This window comes from Argiope bruennichi, chromosome 11 (genome assembly GCF_947563725.1).
Source record: "Argiope bruennichi chromosome 11, qqArgBrue1.1, whole genome shotgun sequence".
In the NCBI taxonomy this organism is placed as follows: domain Eukaryota; kingdom Metazoa; phylum Arthropoda; class Arachnida; order Araneae; family Araneidae; genus Argiope; species Argiope bruennichi.
In genome coordinates, this window is record NC_079161.1 from 1495779 (window position 1) to 1503476 (window position 7698).

The window sequence follows — 7698 nt, forward strand, 5'->3', positions numbered from 1 at the left end:
TCCCATTTCTATTTCCCAAAGTATCATTCTCTTTTTTTTTTTTTTTTTTTTTCTTTTTTTTTTCCCCTTTCCAAAATTCTTAGTGACCAAAGACTTCAATAATTTTGGAAAAAAAAAAAAAAAATCAAAGGAACTCCACATGAAGAATTATTTAATTAATGTCATTGACTGTTATGCATACAGAATAAAAAATGTGCATTCCTCTAAATAAAGGAGGAAGTTTTTTTTAAAAATGTTCAAAGAAAAAAAGAGATTTATTCTTAATTTTATAAGTGAAAAAAACACGCGAATGCGGGTTTTAACGAAACAAAACTGGTTTGAGTTCGATAGAAAATATTACTGGAAATTGCGCTTAGCATTAATTTTTATAAACTTTTCAAAATTAAAAAAAAAATTTTAGGTAATTAAGTTATTTTTTAAAAAAAGAACTCTTATCTTTATGATAATATATAAATATATTTTGTGCAATAATTATTTCAGATTTCTTTTTTGGATGAAATTCTACTAAATGCAAAAATTTTTATCGTTTCATTAAATGTCTTAAAAAATTTGTAATATTTTACCGTTGAAACTAGTTGATAGAGAACGATATATAAATTAAGCGTTGATATAGAAGTGGACAGCAGTAGGGCACACATAAATACCATACTGCAGCCCATTTAGAAAGATATGTTATAATAGACAAATAGACGTTTATTTATCGCATTATTTGCAAATAGGTTTTATATATGGAAAAAAATGGGCTAAAAAAGGAAGGAAACTGAAAAATTTATGGAAAAACCGATGAAAACATTTCTTACACTTATTTCAATATGTGTCCAAAATATAATTTAATTATTTATGGGTGCGGAAAATAAATATGGAGATATTAAAAGCAATTTTTTTTAAATTAGCAAAATTGATAACAGGATAACTTGCCAAATTTATATTCGATTCAACTCTGCGTGTGTTCCGAAAAGGGCTGAAAAACCTAACAAAGCAAGATGAGGATCTTACCTAGCTGTCCCAACACGGGAGGCTGCAACAAAAAAGAAAAAAAATTATCAGATACTCAAAAACAAAACATATGAATTATAAAATTAAACTCTTATATGAATTATATTCCGAGCTAAAAATTTAAATAGATTATTCATCTGTTTAATAATGAAAAAATATTTTATAGATCATTTTGAAAGCTGCACAAAAAAAAAGAATTGCTTCAAATAAAAACCTAACTGCAATCAAGAATTGCAAATTGCATTTATAGGATTGCAACTATTTTTATAAACATTCTGCAAAAATTATTTCACTTTACAATTGATACACAAAGTGCTCATATTTTGCAATCAAAGAAAAGGCTATTTATTTAAACTTGTTTATGTGCTAAAAATTTTTTTATAAAAGTCCCCATGAAATGAAACTGCCGTATTTCCGATTATTATAATATTGTTTATAATCGTAAATAGAATAGGAAAATTCAGGCATTCGATTGGCTATTTCGTATTTTTTAGATGCACATGTCCGATACGAATTCCCTGCGCGTGCAAAAACGAAGAACTTCAATTAATTTGCGAAATATTTATTGGCGTTCCCTTTTATGAGTGAAATCACTTTTTACTTAATATTTAAATAAATGATGGAACAGATCAAATAAAAATAAAATAAAAGTGTACTTGAATGTCAAAATAAACTTCTTGGAAAACAAACCTTTGTTAGAATTTCTTTTGGTAAACAAATGTTTTATTACAAGATAAAACTGAATTTCATTCGAATGTCTGAGTGTGTGTTATTACTTTTTTTAAAGATTTAATGTTTACAGAGCAGGCAGGATTAAAAATGACTTTAAATACTTGCGTTTAATTTGTTTTATCTCAGTTATATAATTAATACCGATTTATAAATTTGTTCTTGTATCTTTTGAAAAATTATGGACTTTTAAGAGCGAATATAAAAATTAAAGCAACATTTATTTTTAGACTTTTAAGTATAAATTATTATGTTTTTGATAACTTGCATTTGGTCGTATTATTGCGATTTATATGTTTTACTGATTTTGTTACTCCATTTATACATTTGCTTGATGAATGCTACATTTCAATGCCTAGTTAATTTAATCAAAAAGTTTCTATTTAATAATGGAAAAATCCTTAAAGCTAGTTACTTCTGAAAGGACTTTCTCTGAAATAATTATCCTCGTAAATATACATCGTAATATTATACCTATACTAATATATTTATACTTATTATTTCCTGCGTTCAAATTTCTATTCATTTATTAGAAGCAGCAAAATAAGTGATGAATCGCTATCTTAACTACACATTGATGTAAATTAAAGATGTATATATGTGGTATATTAACTCCACGAGAGGGCGCTCTGCTTTCTTCCGGTGATAGCCAGCAGTCGGAGGGCAGAGTTCACTGGACAGGGGGAGAGAACTGACGTCCGCCGAGAAAGGTGCGACCGGAAATCGAGAAGACGTGAAACTCTGAAAAAGGGCCGAAACTGGAATTCTTGCGAAGAAGAATTGCTCTGCAAATGCCTGTGTACCACACATAGGTGGGAAAGGTCCTTTAAACAATATCAACTGTCCATCTTCATGTAATATAAATTCCTTCTTTATTATCAGATTCTCATTTGTAAAATTCATCATTTGTTAATCAAGAATAAAAAGATTAAGCTAATCCAAGTGGACTGATGCATTAAAACACACATATACAACTGGGTGATGTTATGCAATTTGAATTCCGTGTTTATAGCATGCTTATATAATGCATAAAGGTCTTCATGTACTGAAATCTTTTGCAATTAAGAAGCAGTGTTCTACACAAAATGGTCGTCAAAGCATAGAAGAATACCGATTTTCTATTTATCGTCGAATGAAATGCTCTAATTTTTTTTCTACTCATAAAATCAAGAAGTTAATTGTTTAACGTCTGTTTTTGAGTGGTAAGCATTGAGGTTAGGAATAGCACATACGATAAAGAAATACAAAATTACAGCTCAAAAAGAATTTTTTCCCCTCTATTTCTCAATTACTTCACTCATGAATGATACTTTACATTTTACTATTTTGAGCGTAATGGTGACTCGGACTCGGTGTGATTTAAACAACATTTTCAGTACTCTTTAATAATTCTTTGGGAAAAAGAATCCAACTTCTCTCAGCAATGTTCATAGGTAATATTCTCATTCTATTGTCATGCATTCTGTAGGAATTGATTTCAACATGTAAATTGCAACATTACAGATACTTTTGAAGTGTCACAAGGAAAAGACCCGAGGTCAGGAGAATGCTAAACTTTGCCCTTATAAATATGGAAAATATTCCTTAACGAAAAATATTCAATACCTCCCTTTTTAATCAAGGTATATTAACTAAAATAGATACTCACTGGGAATTTATTCATAACGACGCTTAAGGGTTTAACCCTTTGGGTACATTTGACGTATCAGAATGTTCCGTATTTTTTTTTCTTTCTATAATTCTAATTAGCTTAAGTCAACTCAGTATCAAGCATAAGTATATATTCTGAATAAGAAAAAAAAAACGAATCCTTACGTAAAAGCCACTGCCTTCACGTGTTCAAATAATTAAATGCGCTTCAAATAAGTGTGTAGTCAAAGAATTAGAGTTATACGAACTCTGCAGACGATCTTCTACGAGTATCTTAGAACGCGTTGTCTTTTAGTATATATTTTTATTCACTTTAAAACAATATTTTTAGTTTTCACATACGATGTTCTACAGATAAAGTTCTATGGCTCTTTTTTTCCGCCCACGATTGTGCAATAAATATTTTAAAAAATAGCCATGAATGTAAAGTACGGATTAAAATTCACTTAGAAAAAGAAACATCGATATATTCTGGTCCCAAGAAGTAATGCAGTAAGAGACATTCTCATGAATTAATGAAAAACAGAGGACGAAATAGCAATATGCAGAAACTGAAAAGCAAAAGATCTAGCATGGTTACTTAGAAGGCGGAAAGTCTTACCTCAGCTCGAACCTCCTCACGTGTGGTTCTTCTCTGCTCCTCAAATCCAATTGGTGGAGCCTCTCTTTGTGCTCCCTGTAAGAATAATATGCCATTTAGTGATAATTTCCTCAATTTTTTAACCCACCATGAAGTGGGTACATGAAAATCCGTATCCCACTTTCTTTCCAATTTCGGTTATCCCATTTGTTATTTTTTTTATTATTTTGCTCAAGATTCCCCAAAAAATTCGGGATATCCAATTTTTATTTTGAAATTTATAAAAATGCATACTATTAAATCCATTGCTTCTATATTACATAATTAATCTTAAAACAAAGTACAGCAGTGCCATTCTCATCAAGTATGGAACACAAAATATTACTGAAAGGATTTGACCTTTTCATTCAGTGGCAATAATTATTGCCCCTTATGCATTGCATTGATTTATGTGTCACTAAATATTTCGCTGTTTACACAAAAAGCGTAAAGCGTTTGCATAACCTTTTTCCTGAGAAAGAAAATATTTCTTTCATTTACCATTTCAAATTGGTAAACGTTGCCTGTATACACATTATAAAAGTTGCATTCTTAATAATTTAATTTTACAAAATTTGAAGAAACTTGGCAACTCGGACTGACTGAGGGAGAACAAACTTTTGATGTTGATACTTAGATTAGTATACATGATTTTCTAAACAAGAATTTAAATATGCGTCGCCTTTAATTTTCAGAAACGTTTCAGATTTTAGTTTATAACCTCAGCAAACAGTCGTCAGCAATAAATGTCTGAAAAATGTATTTGAAAATCGGATTTCAAAACTCATTAAATCCGGTTCTTTCGCAATTTATTGTGGCAAAATTATTATATAATAAATATTTATTGTGGCAGTAAAAGTGAATATTTGAGAGAAAAAAAAAAGTACTTCAGTTTTCTTTTACTCCTCTTTTGAAAGTTTTAAAACTTTTTCATTCTTTTTATTGTGCCGTGGTAATCCAAACAGCAATATTCAGCAATCTTTCCATTTAACCTTAAGATGCATTTAAACTTAAAGCTCAAGATGCAGCTGAATTTAAAATTGAATTGAATTTTGATAAACGACACTAAATACCATTTCATTAGATGAATAGAATGGATACGGACGCAAAAAATAATCTCATTTTTATTCAGAATCACATTTTCACAAAATTGCGAATCTAACCAGCAGCACAATGCGACGAGTTATAAAGCTCACAGATTACGTGCGTGGTTCGAAGAGCACCGGGACGAGTTTACCGTACTCCCTTGGCCAGCAAATTCCCCGGACTTGAACCCAATCGAGTATCTGTGGTATCATCGCGATAGGCTTGTTCGCTCCATGGATCCTCACCGCGTAACCTAGAGCAGCTGGCCACGGCACTGGAACTGGCATGGTTCAACATCTCAGTGAACACCTTGAGGAATCTAAGTGACTTTCTGCACGTTTCGCAGCTGTCTTGCTAATCATTAATGTGACTGGACCATGTAGATATAATTTTTGTACATTTACAAAAAATTGAACAAATTCAGATAAGTCAGATCTTTAACATGGATATTCATTTTCAAATAATATAGAAAGTTGCAATTGGAAATTTAAGCATAGTTTTCAAAGCTTAAGCATAAATTAAACATAAGTTTTCAAAATATTTTTTGAATTCGCTTCAATTTTAGACATTTTAATGACACTCAGAAATTTTAATTGTGAACTAGCTAGTACCCGGTGTGTTCCTGCCGCAGAAGAAATAATTTTGAAATCGTTTGAATCACTATCTTATTTGATTAGGAAAGATAGAAATAATGATATTTCTTTTCTTTTCGACAGTGAATGCATTTATAGAAATTGAATGATATATAAAGGAGAAGTATAAATAATATTTATTCCATTTTTGAAACTTTATTTTCCGAGTGTCTTAAGATAAACAGTATTTATTTTTCCCCATCTTCAGCTAAAAAAATAAATTTTGTGGCCGTCCGACTCGTGAGCATGCAACATACAACTTGCCATGTGAAAAACATGGATTTTCTAGGGTTAAAGCAGGTGAAATTTTTCAAGTGAAATTTTACTTCATTGGTAGAAAAATAATTCGCATAATGGCATTTTACGCCAATGAATTTATCAGCCTTTATTTAAAAGAAGATATTTTGTTTTCAGGTATGAGCGATTGTGAATCAGATAGAAAATTCATTAAGATAAGAAGTACTTTTGATTTTCAATTGATTTCAACAATATGTTTATAAGATCAATAGAATAAGCAAGTTTAGGATTTGAAATTACAGAATACCTTAGGTATTGAGGTTGTAATAAAGGTTGATTCACAAAAGGAAATTCAATTGACTTCCGGTTTTAAAAAACGCATACGGAAGATATTTATGGCGCTGAAGCCATTCACTGAAATTTTATATATAATTTTTTTTATTCGCTAGAATTAAATTCTTATTTTGTCGTATGCGAAATATACAACACTATGCATTGTAATGGGCTAATAATTTGTCTCCGTGAATTAAGAGAATCTTCATGTTTTGGAATTCCAAGAAGCAAAAAACTTATTTGGAACTATATCCGCTTGTCTGTGAAAACGGAAATTCAAAAATAGTACTGGTTAGAGTTGTGAAAATTAGTATTATGTCTTATATATGACATCTGATATATGGTTTTATCATAAAATTTAAAGATCTGTTTCAAATTTTGGGTCACTTCATTGGCCAATGGTTGACTACCTGTCTGTCAATTCCCGAGCGTTCAAATGAGATTGCTCAGAAATGCAACAATCGAGACGCATGAAATTTAGCATGCAGTTTTGGCACTAAAATGGTACTCCTGTGTCGATTTTCTAATCCAAGAGTTAATGTCTAAAAGCAATAAGAAATTCATTTTTACTTCATAAAGTAACTAAAATATCAATTTTTGAATATTTTCAATAAGAATATTCATCTGCAATATAGTCACAATTTGAATACGGCCACGGAAGGTAATCACTTGTAGAAAGCATTAAATGGAAAAAAAAGAAACAAAGTAACTATTAATTTGCATACGGGCTTTGTTATATTGCATCTCCCAGTTTGAATTCTATTACTGGAACCAAAACCCACAGAAAGAAGTGCGGGTACTCAAATAGCAGAACTGTATGATATATAAACTACGAATTATCAGATTTTAAGAAAAAATATATACTTCTTTTACGGCTGTATAATTTTCGTCCTTTTTAAAAATTTTATTTTAATCATCGTTACGCAATGAGAACTGTTAAAACAAGGTATTGAATGTCTAGTTTACACGAGAATGATATTTGCATTACTATTTCTAATCACACATTAAATTAACGTAAAAGAATAAGGTTGCAGATTTTTAGCTATATAAAATGATAGATTCATTAATAGATCGCTGATTCAGCCTTGAGAGGAATACAAAAACTAATGCATTTGAAAGAGGAAAAAAAAATCCACGTCCGAGTCGGATTAGAGGAAAATTCTAAAACCGGTTTAATGGACTCCACTTATAATTTGCATGAGAATCTTTACTTGTTTATCTATATTCCAAATTTATAAAACGAAACTGTTTAAAAATGTGGTTATCAGTCGAAAGCACGCGGTCTTGTTACTGCGACGGAAAAAAGTAAAGATAAAAATTCTTTTATTTCAATCTTTGTGATAATTGTTTGACTACCATTTCACTTAGATTTAATGATTTAATTCCTTAAAGTTAAACTTTCTTAATTTGCGTATT